The sequence below is a fragment of the Hyperolius riggenbachi genome, chromosome 2, assembly GCF_040937935.1.
Source record: "Hyperolius riggenbachi isolate aHypRig1 chromosome 2, aHypRig1.pri, whole genome shotgun sequence".
NCBI classification, from domain to species: Eukaryota; Metazoa; Chordata; class Amphibia; order Anura; family Hyperoliidae; genus Hyperolius; species Hyperolius riggenbachi.
In genome coordinates this window covers 44,878,955-44,897,846 of record NC_090647.1, presented here as the reverse complement: position 1 = coordinate 44,897,846, position 18,892 = coordinate 44,878,955, and the positions used below count along the sequence as shown (strand labels likewise).

Here is an 18,892-nt window from a genome sequence, read left to right as displayed (position 1 = left end):
AGCATATGACAGCAGTGTATACCAGTATGTTTAGATCCGGACTCCCACCTTTCCTATGCAGAGTCCCGAGCATAGTGTAAATGAGAGGTTACTCATCCTGCTCTCTACATTGCACTGATGATGAGATCTCCCTTTAGTTGGGGGCACCTCTAGCTACCTCTGGCCACCTAACATAGCTCCCAACTGTCCCTCTTTTGGAAGTACAGTCCCTCTTTGGGAACCCTGTCCCTCTATCCTTCTTCCTTCCTCATTTGTCCCTCTTTCAGGACTCATATACAGAACAATGTAAATAGATGTATTTTTCTACAGAAAAATGTGTTATGTTGACTCTAAACTTTATTCCCATCCTTGATTGATGAATTTCTTATTTTCAAATGAAGGAAAATAAACCAGAATAGAAAGGACCAGTGTGGTTTGAATTAAAAAACAAAATATTTCTCTTATGAAACAAATCTCTATAGTATGTGTGACTACAGGTGTCTTGGGTGCATGGTTAGGGGTGTGGCAGGGGTGTGGCTTAAGTGTCCCTCTTTCTGATCTCAAAATGTTGGGAGGTATGACCTAATACTAAGGGGCACCTGTCTACCCTATGATGGGCAGGAGAAGTGCAAGCAGGGCCAGCCAGCACACATGTAGTGCGGTTTTGGGGGTGGAGGGGGAGGAGGGGTTGTAGGTTAATGGAGGGCAAGTCTAGGGTGCCAGGAAATATGTGCCTATAGGCTTCCGTAATATAAATCCATCCTGTGTTAAAATATACCTGATGATTTCCGGGCTGTTCCTTTTCCCTTCTCTCTCTCCCATATCCTCCCTACCTTGTTCTGTCACCACGGGTGATTGTACCCATTGTTTGTTGTTGTTTCTATACGCAAAGTTTAATAAAAAATTACCTGTTAAAACAAAACGGGTAGCGAAACGCAATGAAAACGCTCTAGTGTCAAAGGAGCCTCAAGTGTAAATCTGTGGTTGCTATTCTGCAACCTGGTTTTGCGAGTACCTTACTTATTTTCTTTCCTGTCTGCATTATTTTACATATTACACCATAAGGGGCTCTCAGTTCTCTCCTGTTTGTTTATCTCCTCCTGGAAGAGTGACAGGTACTCCAGACCCCAATCACACAGGTCAGGAATGCTTCTGGGGGATTTTTCTGGGAGCCTGGAGTCCTCAGTGTGTCCATAGCTGTCCTATTGCCAGGTCCTCTTGCCTCCTGTTGTTTTTTTCCGTACCAGAATTCATAAACACCGCCTGACGGTCTGTCTGAGTCTCCCGCTTATTTTCTCGCTATGCAAATAATTTGCCTTTCAGCAGAGATGGGGCGAAATGGCACAGCAAAAATTCAAATGAGGCAGCTTTTTCTTCCCATTTGTCAGCTGTAAAACAGCTTCTGCGAGACGCTTCTCCTCGCCTAAAGAGATGGGGAACACATCTTTCTCTACAGCTGGTGAGTTTTGTTGTTTTTTTTTCTTTTTTTATTATTATTATTTTGCTGTGACAAACTAGAAACTTATAATAGAAGAAAAAAAATGTGATATCCGTCCGAATCACTACTGCTGAAAACTCACTGGAGCGCTTTCCACGAATACCCAATTCGCTGGCAAGTGGTGCGTATTCTGCTGTCACAGTGCCCAGAAACGCCAATCTGTCAGTTCAAGGCAGGAACGGAATATTTAAGCTTTTACTTAGAATCGGCTGCAGTGGTGGCGCATGGGAGTGGGCAGGTGACAATCAGGTTTGAACCTGAAGGGGATGACGTTGATGTATTCATTTAATCACTGTCATCAATAGGATGCTGCGCAGGGAGGGGGCCTGCTTCTCCCCCAAGTGACCCTGCAACTTCCTTGCATTTCCAACAACAGAATCATGGTATAGCAGCAAAGTGGCGTAGTGGACAGCGCTCTTGCCTTGCAGTAATAGATTGTCAGGTTCATATCTCAGCCAGGACTCTTTTTACATGGGGTTGGTTTGGCTGGAAACTCTAATTTCTTCCCACGTCCCAAAAAGGTACTGGTAAGTTACCATAACTGGTTCCTCCGAAATAATTGGCCTTAGAAGAGAATCGATTGCAAGTTACTCTAAGGTCAGTCAGTAACATGACTATGTACTCTGTAAAGTGCTGCAGAAAATGTCAGGGCTATATAAATACATGATAATAATATGGCAAGATATTAGACTATGACTATGGTAGGATTAGATTGTGAGCACCTCTGGGGGCAGTCAGTGACATGACTATGTACTCTATAAAGTGCTGCAGAAGATGTCAGTGCTACTGTGCTTCCCCAAAAATAAGTCAGGGCTTTATATTATTGGAGTAAAACAAGCCTGTTCGTATAGTAACAGGCGCCGGGCGCCTGGCAACAGGCCGAGCACACCCGTCACCTCACATACGGCCGCAAACCCCACCACAATGCTGGCACTGCCATGCCTCCCCTGCAACACACGTACAGCCACGCCCCGCTCAGACTGTTCAAATGTTACAATCAGTCAGAAAAATTGATTGCAATTCTTTAATTGAAAAGTTATTTAAAACATTCTAGGATGTGTGGCAACCTCAATACTTACCAGGGCTGTGGAGTCAGTACAAAAATTATCCAACTCCAACTCCTAAGTTTATGCAACAGCCTACTCAGACTCAAGATACCCAAAAACTGCAACAACTCCTCCACTCCAACTCCATAGCCCTGGAAACAATAGGGTCTAGACCAGGGGTCAGGAACCTTTTTGTCTGAGAGAGCCATAAAAGCCACATATTTTAAAATGTAATTCCGTGAGAGCCGTACAATATATGTTTCAAACTGGGACAGTAGGGCACACGTCCCTGTTGCCATGGTGATGTGTATACAGCTGATCTGCCAGGCAGCGAAAGTGTCAGACATGTCTTTAGCTTCTCTTGGGTTTCAGCAACACCATCAAGTGACAAGCAGTCTATTGGTCCAATTAAAGCGCAGGGATCTCGTTCTACAAAGTCACTGGACCTGAGAGGATCCAGAGTGGGACAATTGGAGGAGCTGTTCGTTTTGGGGTAGCGCAAGTAAGTTAGTAGTGCATGCTGCAGCAGTAGCGTGCACTACTTTGAAAATGTTACTTCCGCGGCCACACTAAGCAGTGCTGCTTAAGCAGTGTAGCTTAGTAAATCCACCCCCACTGATTTGTCTGTGAGCCAGATGTAGCCATCAAAAGAGCCACATCTGGCTCCCAAGCCGTACCTTCCCTACTCCTGGTCTAGACATTACGTTTATGCCAATTTTAGCACAACAAATCACTCCAAATTGTCCCAAATATTTGAGCTTAAGCTGGCCACTAACGGTCCAATTTCTAGCGAAAAATCGTTCGAGCGATCAGAAATTCTGATCGGACGAAAAATCGCTCACTACACCATCAACTAACCAATCATTGCTTCCTATCTATCACGACCACCAAGAGAATCCAAATTTTCGTTCGACGAAAATTCATTCGGGCGACATTTTTTTCACTCGTTCATAATCGATTGTGTCCACCAATGGAGATTATTTACAACCAATCCGATCAGAATTTCTGATCGCTCTAATGATTTTTCGCTAGAAATTGGAACGTTAGTGGCCAGCTTTAGAAGTACTTCAAAAGACCACTATTGCGAAATTGTAAAATGTAAAATCATGTAAACACGTATATAAATAAGAAGTACAGTATGTTTCTTCCAAAGTAAAATGAACTATAAATTACTTTTTTTCCTATGTGGCTGTCACTTACAGTAGTTAGTAGAAATCTGACAGATTTTGGACTGGTTCATCTCTTCATGGGGGGGGGGGGTTTCAGTATTTCATGTATTCTTTTAAAAAAATCACTCCCTGGAAACGATCTATGCAAAGATGCACCCCCCACACCACCACCTGTTTGCACACTATTTGGGCAGTTAGAATGAGTAACTGGCATCCACTAAGTGCTTTTGAAAATAAAGAAAATACTGAAAATCCCCCATAAGGAGATGGGGTAGTCCAAAACCTGTCAGATGTCAGATTTTTAACACCTACTGTAAGTGACGGCCACATAGGAGAAAAGCAATTTATAGCTCATTTTATTCTGGAAGAAAAATAATTCTTACTTATATGTGTTTACATGTATTTTAATGATAGTGGTCCATTATAGGAAACCCGTAAGGAGACTCAGGGAAAAAAAAGAGTTAAAAGAGGAACTCCAGTGAAAATAATGTAATAAAAAAAGTGTTTCATGGTTACAACAATTATGTATAAATAATTTAGTCAGTGTTTGCCCATTGTAAAATCTTTCCTCTCCCTGATTTACATTCTGACATTTATCACATGGTGACATTTTTACTGCTGGCAGGTGATGTCAGTGGAAAGAGATGCTGCTTGTTTTTTTTTTTTTGGCAGTTGGAAACAGCTGTTATTTCCCACAATGCAATGAGGTTCACAGACAAGAAACTGCCAGGACCATGAGCCTGACATCACACTGTGGGAGGGGTTTCACCACAATATCAGCCATACAGCGCCCCATGATGATCCGTTTGAGAAAAGGAATAGGCTTCTCATGTAAAAGGGGGTATCAGCTACTGATTGGGATGAAGTTCAATTCTCGGTTACGGTTTCTCTTTAACTTACCTGGGGCTTCTACTAACCCCCTGCAGAGGTCATCTGCCTGCGCTGAGACAAAGGTGTCAATTCACCAGAGGTTACCAACCTATTTATCTCTTGGGAGGTAATTTACCTCCTGTGATATCTCCAAATAGCAATTCTGCAGAAGTATAGGGGGAAATATCGATAGAGAGAAATGCAAGAGATAAATGTGAGATAAGTATGAGATAAATAAGTGATAGTTAGTAGTTATTTTTTCTCCAAATCACAATTCACCAGGGAAGAAAGGGGGTGTGGCCATTCATTATTTTTTCATCTCTTTATCCCCTGAATGAACCTGGAGATATCGTGGTTTTCACACAGCAGCTGCTGCTGTGGACGATGGAGCCTTTTGAGCTTACTCTGTTAGGCCTGGTGCACACCAAAAACCGCTAGAAGATCCGCAAAATGCTAGCAGATTTTGAAACGCTTATTTTTCTGCAGCGTTTCAGCTAGCATTTTGCGGCTTTGTGAAGTGTTTTTGGTGTAGTACATTTCATGTATTGTTACAGTAAAGCTGTTACTGAACAGCTACTGTAACAAAAAAGGCCTGGCAAACCGCTCTGAAGTGCCGTTTTTCAGAGCTGTTTGCGTTTTTCCTATACTTAACATTGAGGCAGAAACGCCTCCGCAATCCAAAATCTGTAGCAGCCCGGGAGTATGCGTTTCTGCAAAACGCCTCCTGCTCTGGAGTGCACCAGCCCATTGAAATACATTACCCAAGCGTATCCGCAGCCGCAAGCGGATCACAAAACGCAGCCACACCGCTCTGGTGTGCACTAGGCCTTAGAGCTTGCTTCTATTATGAGGAGACGAAGACGCAGGAGGAGGGTCTGTTTAATCGCCCCTCGTATTTTTCGTGAGAGAACAGTTCTTGATAATTTTACTGAGACAGAGGTGGTGAAGAAGTTCAGACTCACTCGTGATATGATTTATGATATGATCCGGCAGTAAAAGGCGGGAATACTCTGGTCAGGTAGTGGTAAAACTCCGCCTCCTACCCACAATGCTTCACTTTCAAGCTTACAGAAAGGAAAAGTATCCCATGTAAATCATTAATACCGATTACCTAACTCTCTGCTTTCTCACACTTTCCTCATGCATATCTCTCCATTATCCCCTGCTATCGAACACTTTTCTCTCTGTCCTCTCACACTGGTGAATTGACTCCAGAGTGTTAAAATACCTCATGAGATAAACTACCTACCTTTTTTCTCTTAGTAAATCCTCTCTGGTGAATTGACGCCAAAGTGATCCTCCAGTCCCCTGCTGAGGCTCAGTTTTGTTACCACCGCCGGGACCGTCCTGTGCAGATGCAGTACAAGAAAACCTCATACTGGACAGCGACAGGACTGGGAGCCAGGAGGCGCGCAGCCAGGGCCTTTTTTTTGTTCATTACAGGCTTCCTTTAATACTCAAAAAGGTAAAAGGCTGAGCTAGATTAGCACATTGAAATTTCTGCAAATAAAACCAGCAATCACCCTTTCCATTAAGTAAACGCTTAAGAAACACAATAAGTAAGGTTTAATACACCGCTAGGCAAGGTGCAATGTGACAAATAGCCCTGAGTACACAGCACAAAGCGGCCCACCGGAAGAGCCGCAGAATAGCTGAAATGACTAAATTGCTCAGAAAGCTCTCCTAACACAAAACACTCATTTGCATAGAAGAAAAGGCTCACCGCGGCGTATAACACGCTGTTTCCGTACTTTGCAGCCATGCGCTGAATAATACCCCACCACTTCATTTACAGGAATTAGCTGGGATTCTACATCTTTTTTCCTCTCAACAACTTGCATCTGTGTCGATAATAGGAGACAGGAATAGAAGCGATGATATACTGCAGATTATAGGTTCGTCTCTGAATATATATATATATATATATATATATATATATATATATATATATATATATATACACAAATACACACACACACACGTCAGCCTGAGTTACTTAACCCTTTCGGGATCGCTGCATGTAAATCCTACACTGCACTTGTGGCCCTAGGCTGATGCGGTGTAGGATTTACACCACCTGCCGTTTCCACTTCCAACGAGATCGTGCGCACCCGAGAGGGGAGATTAAGCAGTCATATGACAGCTAACATCTCCCCTCAGTGATCAGGAGCCATCGCGAATGGATCCTGATCACGTGATCACTATGATCGCTAGCGGATCGTAGTGATGACTGTTAGTGATGCGGCGGTAGGGGGGGGAAGGAAGAGGATCTACTCACCTTCCAGCCGTTCCCCCGGCGATCGGCGCTCCCCTCCACTTTTGCCGGCATACCCGATTGCTCTGACTTAACCATTTATGCCTCCAGGGCGTAGTACCTACGTCCAGGACGCCACGTGCGCGTCCGCGCGCTCCCGCGGCTGATCGCGCGCGTGCGCGCGTGCACGCGCGCTCCCGGCCCGCGGTTCGTTAGCCAGGCAATCAGTGAATCGGGCTATGGTGCCCGATCACTGATTCCTCTCCCCCGCTGAAAAAGCGACAGCTTCTCTCGGAAGCTACGCTTTTTCTGAAGCTATGTCCCTCTAAGCGTACATTGTACGCTTAGAGTGACGTCATGTAAACAAACTCAAGATTGCCATCTTGTGGCCAAAAAAGTAAAACTACAAGTAAAAGTAAAAAAACATTACAATACACAAATATTTCCCCAAATAAATCACTATTTATATCCCACCCTCCCAAAAATGCCCACATAAAATGTTTAATAAAAAAAACAAAAACATTACTATATAAAAAAAAAACACATAAATATTTACCTAAGGGTCTAAACTTTTTAAATATCTATGTAAAGATGAAATATTTCTCTCTATTTTTTTTTTATAAGCTTGTAAATAGTGATGGATGCAAAACGGAAAAAATGCTCTTTTATTTCCAAATAAAATATTGTCGCGATAAATTGTGATAGGGACATAATTTAAATGGTGAAACAACCGTGACAAATGGGCAAATGCAATACGTGGGTTTTAATTATGGAGGCATGTTTTATTTTAAAACTATAATGGCCGAAAACTGACAAATAATGAATTTTTTCATTTTTTTTCTTATTCTTACTGTTAAAATGCATTTACAGTAAGGTAGCTCTTAGCAAAATGTACCCCCCAAAGAAAGCCTAATTGGTGACGGAAAAAACAAGATATAGATCAGTTCATTGTGATAAGTAGTGATAAAGTTATAGGCTAATGAATGGGAGGTGAACATTGCTCGGATGCATAAAGTGAAAACGACTGAAGGCTGAACTGGTTAAGTGTCAGGTCCCGGCTTGATGACCGCGACCCAGAACTTAACGTCAGTAGGAGCGGGGATGCCGGCGATAACGAAGGGGTCAACAGCTGCACATCACTGGAGCCTGGGAGGTGAGTAAAGGCTGCTGCATACAGTGGGGACACCTGGCCACACAGGGAACAACATACCTACCCAACCACACTGGGGATCCAGCTGCCTGACCCCCCCCCCCCCCCCCATGCAAAATCGCCTGCTCCTTAAGGGGGGTTAGGCAGCCAGTCCCCAAAGGGTTAAATAGGAACTGTAGTGCAAATAACATAATGAATAAAATTGGCAATTGTTTATAATATTAATTTATGGATTATTTAGTCAGTGTTTACCCATTGTAAAATCTTTCCTCTCCTTAATATACATTCTGAAATCTATCACTGGTGGTGACATCTTAAGTTCCGCCATGTGATCTGTGCGGAAATGTTCATAAAGGTGCCCATGCTGCTTGGTTGGCATTGGAAACAGCTGTTAATTCCCACAATGCAACGAAGTTCACAGAGAGCAAACTGTAAGGACCATGGTCATGACAACATCTTTGCGACCATGCTCCCATCTGTGTGCAAGCGCAACTGAACTGCGCAGGTAGAAGGGTCTCCATCCACAGAGCATGGAGGAAAAAGCTGAGCAGGAGTGACTCTGTACTACTACTGTGAGCTGGACTTGCGGCTGCACTCGTACACTGATACGTGAACAGATCTGAAAGGATTTGTTGAATATGTTTGTAGGGTCCCATTGCGGTATCGGTGGGGTCATGAAGCCTGGTCACTAGGGGTGTGTAAGCCTACGGTACTCAAGTGGTTAAAGGGGGACTTTGAAACATGTTCGCCCAGCTCAAAGAATGATTTTTATTTCAGTTCCACACAAGAAGTGGAAACACCTGTCCAAGTATAACAGCCGCAAAAAAAAATAACATTTTTTTTTACACTCCGCTATCTCCTCAGTGCCATTCTCACCTGACTAATTTCAGCCGAATGACATGGGTGGGCCCATTTCATAACCAGAAAAGTAACGGCATATGGCAAGAGCTAAAAATAAAGGTATATATGAGAATTTCTAAAGCATGTGGCAGTTATTTGTTACCGGTGCTTCAAGGTGTGAAACATCGGCGGATGCTTCTCTATGTACATATGGAGAGGGCTGAACTTCCAATGTCAAGCATAACATCACAGTGGAAGGCGGCTCCCTCTCATCACCGTGTCCTGTGATTGTTGGGGACAATTAGTGGTGGGCCGAAATTTCGCATCGAAATTCGCAATTACACACCATAATCGTAATACGAAATTTCAGAGAAAATCGTAATTAATTTCGTATGTAATAGTTGTATTTCAAAATGTCGCGTAATTTTTCACGTAATTTTTGTGAAATTTCGCGTAATTTTGTGCTGACTTTAGAGGTTATTAGCAAAGCCCCCTTACATGCTATTGCTACCAAAATTGCTACATATGTTAAACAGAATAGTGGGTATAAGTCACAAAAATAATTTTTCAAAAAGACCTTGTAGTTTTTGAGAGACTCGATTTTAAAAATGCTAAGAAAAATGTTTTTTTTTTAAACTGTAATTTTTCAATAAACATCCCTCTTAAGAAATCCTTTTTTGTAAATCTAAATGGTCTAATATCCAAATTTATCTGGGCAGGTAAGAAACCCAGATTCAAAATGGAAATTTTACACATACCAAAAATCAAAGGAGGCTTAGGCCTTCCCAACATGGAACTCTATTACCATGTGTGTATACTAACTAGACGTATCTAAAAATTGGTGGAACAACTCTCAAGACAAACCTTGGTTGGATATAGAAAGTTCGACCTATCCAATTTCACTTAAAGATGCCTTATTGGGCACAATTATGGATATCATTGTCCCCTCCCCCTCCTTAATCACATGTAAGGCCACTTTAAAATCATGGCAATTCTTTAAAAAGTATATCTCCCTGACATCATCCAATAATACCAGAATCAAACTTGATCTAAGAACAGTAGCCAATCTAATGGGACAAATAGATTTTTCCAAGTGGTCCAAGATGGGAATCTCTTCTCTGAACGACATGTATCTCAATGTGGTACAGATCCTTTTCTAACGACACACAGCTATTATTTTCAAAATACACTAATTGCTGGCCTTATGACCTCAAGGCCAACATTGACGTAAAGCATATAATCAAAGCTACAAGAGTTGCTTCCAAACTTTCATACTGCCTCACTCACTGGGAGACACTTCAAAAAGTCTTTCTGAAATGGTACTTAACCCCCAGGAAATTAGCTGCTATCTACCCTTCACAATCTCCACTCTGCTGGAGGCAATGTGGTCAAGTGGGTACCCTGGTCCATCTGCTATGGGACTGGCCAAAATTGGATGACTACTGGTTCGAAATACAGGAAAAAATAGCATTCTTTATACATCTCTCATTTCCATTATCCCCATCGTTAGCCCTTCTCAATATAGGTTTAGATGAGGTGGAGATTAAATATAGAATGGGCGTTTTCCATATCCTGGCAGCTGCCAGACACCTTATTATGACTAATTGGAAATCCACGAAAATACCCACGCTAACCCTGTTAATAAACTTAACACAACATAACCTCTCTTTGGAATCAAGATTAAGAGCTCATAGGGAAAATTTGGGTCGTGACTACATCATGTCAATCAACTAAAGGGCAACTCCCCCCCCCCCCCCCCCCACATCCCTTGAACCTGCTCGGTTAGCTAGGAGTAAACGGAGTCTATGACGGACATGCAATAATGGCATCTCAGTCTCGTGGTACATCAATACAGTCCAGGTACGTTAGTAACTCTGATCTAAGGCAGTTAGTTATGTTAAAGTGATCCTTAAGTCAACTGTAAAAAATGAGATTTACTCACCTGGGGCTTCCCTCAGCATCCAGCAGCCGATCGGTGCCCTCGCAGCTACGCCCCGATGTCCCAGGACCCGCCGGCGAGCACTTCCGGTTTGGCCGTCACCGGCCGACAGGCATGGGAACGCGAGTGATTCTTCGCGTTCCCAGCCTGTATATCGCCCGTATATCGCCCCCTATGCTGCTGTTGCGGCCTCCTGGCCGCAATAGCAGCATAGGGGGCGATATACAGGCTGGGAACGCGAAGAATCACTCGCGTTCCCATGCCTGGCCGACAGGCATGGAAACGCGAGTGAAGGCCAGGCATGGGAACGCGAGTGATTCTTCGCGTTCCCATCCTGTATATCGCCCGTATATGGCCCCCTATGCTGCTATTGCGGCCTCCTGGCCACAATAGCAGCATAGGGGGCGATATACAGGCTGGGAACGCGAAGTAGCCCATATACAAACTTCGGCTAGAAAAAAACTGCGGGATGTGTTAATTACTATTCCCCCTCCAGGCCGCCATGGATAGTGGGGGAATGAAATAATTCGGCTTACAGTGCTTGTAGCCCATATAAAAACTTAGGCTACAAAAAAAGGCAATAATATGGGCTACAGAGGGGCACCTTACTGTAGCCGAAAAAAATACGGGCTACAAAGGGGAGTCCGCTTGTAGCCGAAAACCTTGTAGCCGAAAAAATATGGGCTACAAAGGGGAGCCCGCTTGTAGCCTATATCAAAAATCGGGCGCCCTTTTCTACACCTTGTAGCCCATATTTCCAGAAATAACATTGATGTCTATGGCGGCGCCCTTTTCATACAGGCAGCTCGGGCGCCCTTTTCAACTGATCCCTAGAAGTGTTCTTCTGTTTTTCTTATTTTCTCTTTGTTGTTCTATGTCATTATATTACTAGCAGATTTTCCTATTATTAATATTATTTCAGCACTTCTCGGCCAATGAAATTCCTCAGCATGTCCGACTGAGGCCTTTCTCTTCGTCAGAGGGTTTACTCCAGTTTTGCTACTTGTGTGATGGCAAGGCCAGACGCTTTTTCTATGCAAAGTATTCCTCTGTATGCAGTGGCCTTTGAGGCCTTAAGCTATGTTCATTGTATTATGTTATGCACTTGTATTCGAAAAACTTAATAAAAATTATTGAATTAAAAAAACCTGTAATTGTTCTAACTTTAAAAAACATTTTTTTACTTCCATTTTTAAAACACCTTTTTGCAGTATGCAATGAAACTGATTTTTGCTTAAAACAGAATTTTTTTGTGTCTGTTTTGGAGGGGTAAGTCCACCGCTACCTACTTCATTTTATCCATTTTAAAGAAATATTGTTTTTACCCTGTTTGCGCCTCTGTACTACTCTTGCATTTTTAAAATTAAGTTTCTCAAAAATTATAAGATCTTTTTTGCAAAAAAATTTTTTTGACTTGTACCCACTATCCTCCTAAATATATATAGCATTTTTTTGTGTCAATCGCTTTGCTATTCACGGCTAAAGTCGGCAAGAAATTACACAACATTTCGCGAAATTTTATGTGAAATTACGAATGACTTCAAGAAATTAATTGAATTGCAAAACGTAATTAGGTATAAGCGTGATTGCGAAAAAATTTGCGAAATTTAGCAAAATCGTCATTTGTTGCTTACGATCATCACTAGGGACAACAGCGTCTCATAGCTCCCACAGGCTGACCAGAGAACATGGCTGCTGGCTGCAGGTGAGCTGAGAGACTTTAGAAGGGACTGAGAGATTTCTGAAGATCCCAGGACTCTTCTGCATATTCTTCATCTGACTATGTTACAAGACTGTGCGGCAATTTGCAGTATTCCATGGGTAAATTTCAGACGTTCACAGCTCAGGAGTGCGACCATGAGGGATGCTTACTATGGCATCTGAAGCAAGGTGAAACACTTGCACCAGGCGCAGAGATCACAGAGGCAGCATGTTTGTGCTGTGTTTACGCTAACAGCACGCAGTCAGAGTAGGAGAAGAAGTGAGAGGAGAGCGAGGTGATGAGGTCATCATTGGGGAAAAGCAGCTTGTTGTGCTGTGTGAGGAGTCTGACAGTGAGTGAGGATGGGGGAGGCAGGAGAGCAGCAGTGTTTCATTTGACTTGCAAAGCAGAACGGAGGAGGTGTCACTGCTGCCCTGACTGAGGAGGAATGGAGGACGGCCAACTGGCTTAGGGTGAGTAGTTTGTTTGTCACAGACTCGCAGCCAGCCAGTGTGCTATTGTGTTTAGCTGCAGCATGTCATGGCTCAAGTTGTTGCATATATGCTCCCTTGCTGACTGAGAACATTAAATGTAGCAGAATAAATTATCAGGTGCTGTGCGATCACTCCAAATCGGGAGGGGAGGGGGGGCATCCTCACAGTTTGCCTCAGGGAGAAAAAAGTCTAGAACCGGCCCTGCCCCCACGCAGGGCAGAGGCAGAGACTTGTGAGGCAGTATTCGCTGGGTGTACAGCACTGAGGGCGTGGCTGTTACCCCCAAGTTCCTCCCTCTCACTCCTTCATTGGCTACCTATACGAATACAAATAATAATGTTATAAAAATAATTGTATAGTGTTTTGAACATCTCATGTATCTATGCTCCCCATATTGTTTTGTAATATGTACAGCCATGGAAAATGATGCTGCTATATAAACAGGAAAATAATGATAATATGAAAAATCTTGCAGGTTACTCAAGCCGGGTTTTTGAATTCCATGTGCTCACTCCTCTGGTGTTGTGATGGCTCATGATGTCAGCTCTCCACCTAGAACATGGACCTCATAGGGCTGGAGGAAGCCCCAGGTAAGTATAAATACTGCCATTAGCTCCGTCTCAGGTACCCTTTAAGGCACCCTTTAACTGCTTTACGACTACCCCAGGACCGCCTAACACCAATTGGCGTATAGTCCTGCGAACGTGTTTTGAAGGGATCGATCGCACGTCCCAATGCGTGCGGTTCCCTGCTTGAATTACGTCATCAGTCTCCCAGCGGCAGAAGTTTGTGAGGGCCCATTCACACTTGAGCGGGAACTGCTAGCGGTTTTTAAAACCGCTTATCACATGGTTTGCTATGGTAGTGTTCTCACTGTCAAGATCGTGGGCGATTAGCGATAATCACAAACGCATTAAATGCAGCTTTTTGGCGGCGATTCTTGAGCGATCACGATTCGCGATGTATAGAACCGCTAATCGCGATTGCTCCCAAAACGCTACAGTGTCGAATGATTTTTCCGTGTTAATCGTGGAGAAATCACTCCCGCAAAACGCTAGAGGTAATCGCTAGCGTTTTGCGATTATAGTGTGAAGGAGGCCTAAGCCTACAGTCCTTAAGGCCTCATTCACATTGCACGCGTTGCCGTCGGTATTTTGGCAACGCGTGTAGGAGGCAGACACGCACGAACATCAGAAGCATAGACTGCACTGTCTGATGTTCACACAGGAAGTGCTTTGTGAACGCACGCTGCACGCATTTTTTAGCAAAACGTGCGACTGACCCATTCACTACAGTGAATGGGATTAGCCACGCAACGCATGCAAACGCAGATGGCGTGCAATAGTACGGATTGCGTACCGATCGCACAGCCATCTGCGTGTGACAATGTGAACGAGGCCTTATTGGTTAAGAGCCATGCAGTCCCCAATCATCTAACTCTGTTGCTTTTTATCATGTGATCAAACTTTCAAGATGGGATTTATATTCACAGAAGCTGCATTTCTCACACGCAATAAAGCACTCTGAACCCTAAACAATTAGACAATCAATTAATATGTGTGCTTGGAGATTGGCTATATATATATATTTCTATTTCAGAGTTAAAAACAGAAGTATTCATTGTGGCAGGTCACAGGTACTCCACAGATTGATGAAACACCGGCTGAATTTTATTCATTTCAGCTGGAAGGATAATTATATTGCAAGAGACACTCGACCCTCATTGCATCTGGCAAATACAAATTTGAATCTTGCAAAATGCTGGAGAATAGAATAGATGGAGTGAAAGCCACCGAACCACACTAAGAAGGCATTAATTTTTGAAAATACTGTAAAGTAGGCCATATCCTAGCTATACACTTATGGTCTATTTTTAACCAGATGGGAGAATTATGATATATATATATATATATATATATATATATATATATATATATATATATATATATATATGGTACTTATCCGTTAGCCGGGCGCATCCTCTAGGTGGCGACAAAACTCCACCAGAGTTACATCTTTCCCTACTATCCATGTCGGCCTGGAGGGGGAATAGTAATTAGCGCCACCTGCCGGATGCGCCTGGCTAACGGATAAGTACCATATATATATATATATTAGGGCATGTCTAGAGAAAATAGAATTATTTGACTGGGAGACGGATAGAGGCCTGATTCCAGCTCCAGCTGGTCTAACTGTAAAAGATCTACTGTACATCTATCTTGCAATGTTATAATTAATGATCCACCTACTTCAAAGGCATGTTACGCAGGGGTGTAGCATTAGGGGTTGCAGAGGTAGCCACCGCACCGGGGCCCTTGGGCTAGAGTGTGTGTTGCGGCAACAGTTGCAAAACTACAAACCTGCTGAAATGTACTCCAAAAAGTAGTAGCGCTAACAGAAATATTTGTTCTATGTCAAAGCCCCTAACCCCCCCCCCCCCAAAAAAAAAAACCTTTTTTTAAAGGGAACCTGTAGTGAAAAAAAAAAACATACTCACCTAAGGAGAGGGAAGGCTCTGGGTTCTATAGAGTCTTCCCGTTCTTCTCACGGTCCCCTTGTTCCCCCGTACGCTTCACCGTTCAAATCTCCCGCCACGGGAGACTTCGGAAGCACTCGGGCTTCCAAAGAAGGGTGGCTCCGTATTGCACAGGCGTGAGAGAGGCCGCTCACGCGTGGGCAGCACGGGGTGGCCCGTCTTCGGAAGTCTGAGTGCTTCCGAAGACTCACAAAGCCCACCCAACGCAGAAGAGAGCAGCCTCCTAACGATCGGTTGGAGACTGCTAATGGGGGAGCCTGCGGGGGAACGTGGGGACCGTGAGTGGAATAGGAAAGCTCTATAGGACCCAGAGCCTTCCCTCTCCTTAGGTGAGTAGCTGTTTTTTTTTATTTTTACTTCAGACTCTCTTTAATCGCAGCCAATAAATTGAATTGCTGAAGCCTTTGGCAACATTGAGCTGAAAAGCAGCAGCTTCCTCACAACCAATCAGAGCCCTTCTAGAACTTAGACGCTGACAGTCCTTGACAAAAGTTCCAGCTTTCCATCCATTAAACAGTTGTGCGTTATTTTATTGCAAACTCTAATTGTCCTTGAATGAAAGAGATTGTGCTGTCCACAAGTCCTCCTCTCTGCGAGGTGACAGCTGTGCTGCGTGACAAGGTTATGTGGAAAATGGAAAGAATAGATTTGTATGCATGCAGATGGAATGTGATATACAAAATACAAACATATAGAGTTTTCAGTGTAAATTGTAAAGGCCATACTTGAACTTAGACACGAGAGAGAAAGTAAATAAAAAAAGAAATACACAAAGTTAAAGTGGCCTAAGCTGAACTACAGTGAAAGAGCAATATACCCGAGTGAAATTAAAAAGTGACTTTAGTGAGCATGACATAATGAATAAAATTGCATATTGTTTACAAATGTATTAATTTATAGATAATTAGCGAGTGTTTTCCAATTGTAAAATCTTTCCTTTCCCTGATTTACATTCTGAAAGGTATCAAGGTGGTGACTTCTTTAGTTCTGCCAGGTGATCCATGTGGAATGTTCGGTACTGAGAATTCTATGCACAGAGGGAGATGCTGCTTGCTTGGCAGTTGGAAAAAGCCGTCATTTCCCACAATGCAACAAGGTGCACAGACAACAAACCGTCAGGGAGGGGTTTCACCACATATCAGCCATACAGACGTCCCTGATGATCTATTAACCTTTTCGGGACCGCGTGCATTCGATTCTACGCCGCACTTGTGGCTGTTGTAGCCTGATGCGGCGTAGAATCTACGCCGGCCCGCAATTTCCGCTCCCGATGCAATCGTGCGCACCCGGAGGGGTAGATTAAGCTGTCATATGACAGCCGACATCTCCCCCAAGTGATCAGCAGCCATCGCGTATGGCTGCTGATCACGTGATCACTACGATCGCCGTCGGATCGTAGTGATCAGTTTGACAGCTGCGGCGGCAGGGGGGAAAAGAAGAGGATCCACTTACCTCCCTGCCGTTCCAGCGACGATCGGCGCCCCCCTCTGCTCTGGCCGGCATCTCCGCTCCATCTGACGTCAGCGGCGGGTCCCGGCTTGATGACGTCATCAAGCCGCGACCCGGAACTGATCGTCAGACAGAACGGAGATGCCGGCCGGAGAAGAGGGTCCTGTGCGACTCATCGCTGGAGCCTGGAAGGTGAGTGAAGGCTGCTGGCAGAAGGGGGGGGCACAGGCCACCATGGGGGGACACCAATCTAGCCAGCCACACACGGGAACCCGGCCGCCTGACCCCCCCAAACGTGCGCACCCTCCTCCCGCGCAAAATGCCTGGTCCTTAAGGGGGGGTAGGTGGCCGGTCCCGAAAAGGTGAATAAAAGTTACAATTTCTCATGGGAAAGGGGGTATCTGCTACTGATTGGGATGAAGTTCAACCCCGGCTTTAAGTTCCTCTTTAAACGTGAATTTTTTCATGTGCTGGGCACAAATGTCCTCCCTGATCTGTGTAGGCATTCAGCAGCAGAACATTTTTTCATTTGTATGGAAGTTCCCAGATGAGCTACCGTAATACTTTTTTTTTATAAACTTGAACGGAAGCCCAGAGACTGGCCGTGTCTTTCACTAGGACCTGTCAGTGCTAAAGGCTACAATCTTCTATGAGAGATTCAGTTTGTGCTCTGCCCCCTTGCAGTTTCCACAGCAGGATGATGCAATGCAAATAGCAGAAGCTCCACCCAGTGAGGCTGAAACTGCCTGCCTGAGCAAAGCAGCTACTGGTCATGCAACCAACTTGCAGTGTTGGGTCCCCAGTTAAAATTCCAGCCAGAGCACTATCTGCACTGATTTTGTATGCTTTCCCCATTATGTTTGTGTGGGTTTCCTCCAGACACTTGCCTAATCTCCATGGCGCACTCCACGGTAGCGGGAAGCAGACCTGATGACTCCAGGCCGAAGTTGTCCTGTAACCGAAGCCGGGACCATGACCAGGTAAGGAGCCAGGAGGATGCCGGGGGACCTCGCGGCCTACGGTGGGCTGGAGTAAGCCCCAGGTAAATGGAAATTCTGTTTTTATCACCTGCTCAGTTTCCTTTTAACAGAGTAGAAATTGGGAACATGGAAGGCACCCCGAGGATGCAGAGGGACCTCGTGGGCTACGGGGGGCAAGTGGAAGCCCCAGGTAAGTCCAGATTTGAATTGTATGTCTCTCCTCAGGGTCCCTTTAATGAATAAAATCGCTTATATTGTACAAAACTAATTTATACATTTAGTCGATGTTTGCCCATTGTAAAGCTCTGTCTGGAAGTTTTTCACAGGTGGCGGCATCTCCCTTTGTGCACTATTTTTTAAGCTCATCACATTGTTAGTGGGTGTGTTTATAAATAAGGGCAGTAGGTGTTGTTTGGAGGTTTTTTTTTGTCATGCCTGCCAGCAGTAAAGATGCTGACCTGCAGGCTCACGGAGGATCAAACAACATGAATGCATTACACGGCGAGTATCAATCATTTCTTGATCCATCTTCTATTTTTTAATTTCTCACTTTGTAATGTGTTGATTTATATTTTTATCCTATCTACTAACGTAAAGTTGCTCTTTAAAGATACTCTGTAACAAAATGTTGAGCCTTATTTCTTCTATCCTATATGTTCCTATAGCTGTTCTAATGTGCTCTGTCTTACTGCAGCCTTTCCTATTTGCACAGTGGCTGTATTATCTCTGTTATATGATCTGCTCTGTCGGGCTCAGGCAGTCAGGCTGAAATGTGCTGCACTGCTTGTCATTGGCAGAAGCTATACACACCCTCTCCAGGCCCCCTGCACACTCTGTATGACTCACACACTAAGCTACTCTCAGCGTATCAAATTCCTATGCCTTTTGTTTGTAAACACTGCATAAAAATGGCAATTACAAGCCAGGATTGCAGCAGGGAGAGGCAGAAACAGCACAGAGGGGCCCAGGAGAACATAATGAATAGA

At 44.1% G+C, this 18,892-nt stretch overlaps 1 protein-coding gene across 14 annotated transcripts in view; it reads right to left on the bottom strand.

Moving 5' to 3' along the window:
* TENM4 (teneurin transmembrane protein 4) overlaps window positions 1-18,892 on the bottom strand; it is a 1,797,006-nt gene that overhangs the window by 1,721,606 nt on the left and 56,508 nt on the right. The gene's annotated exons all lie outside the window — the stretch shown is intronic.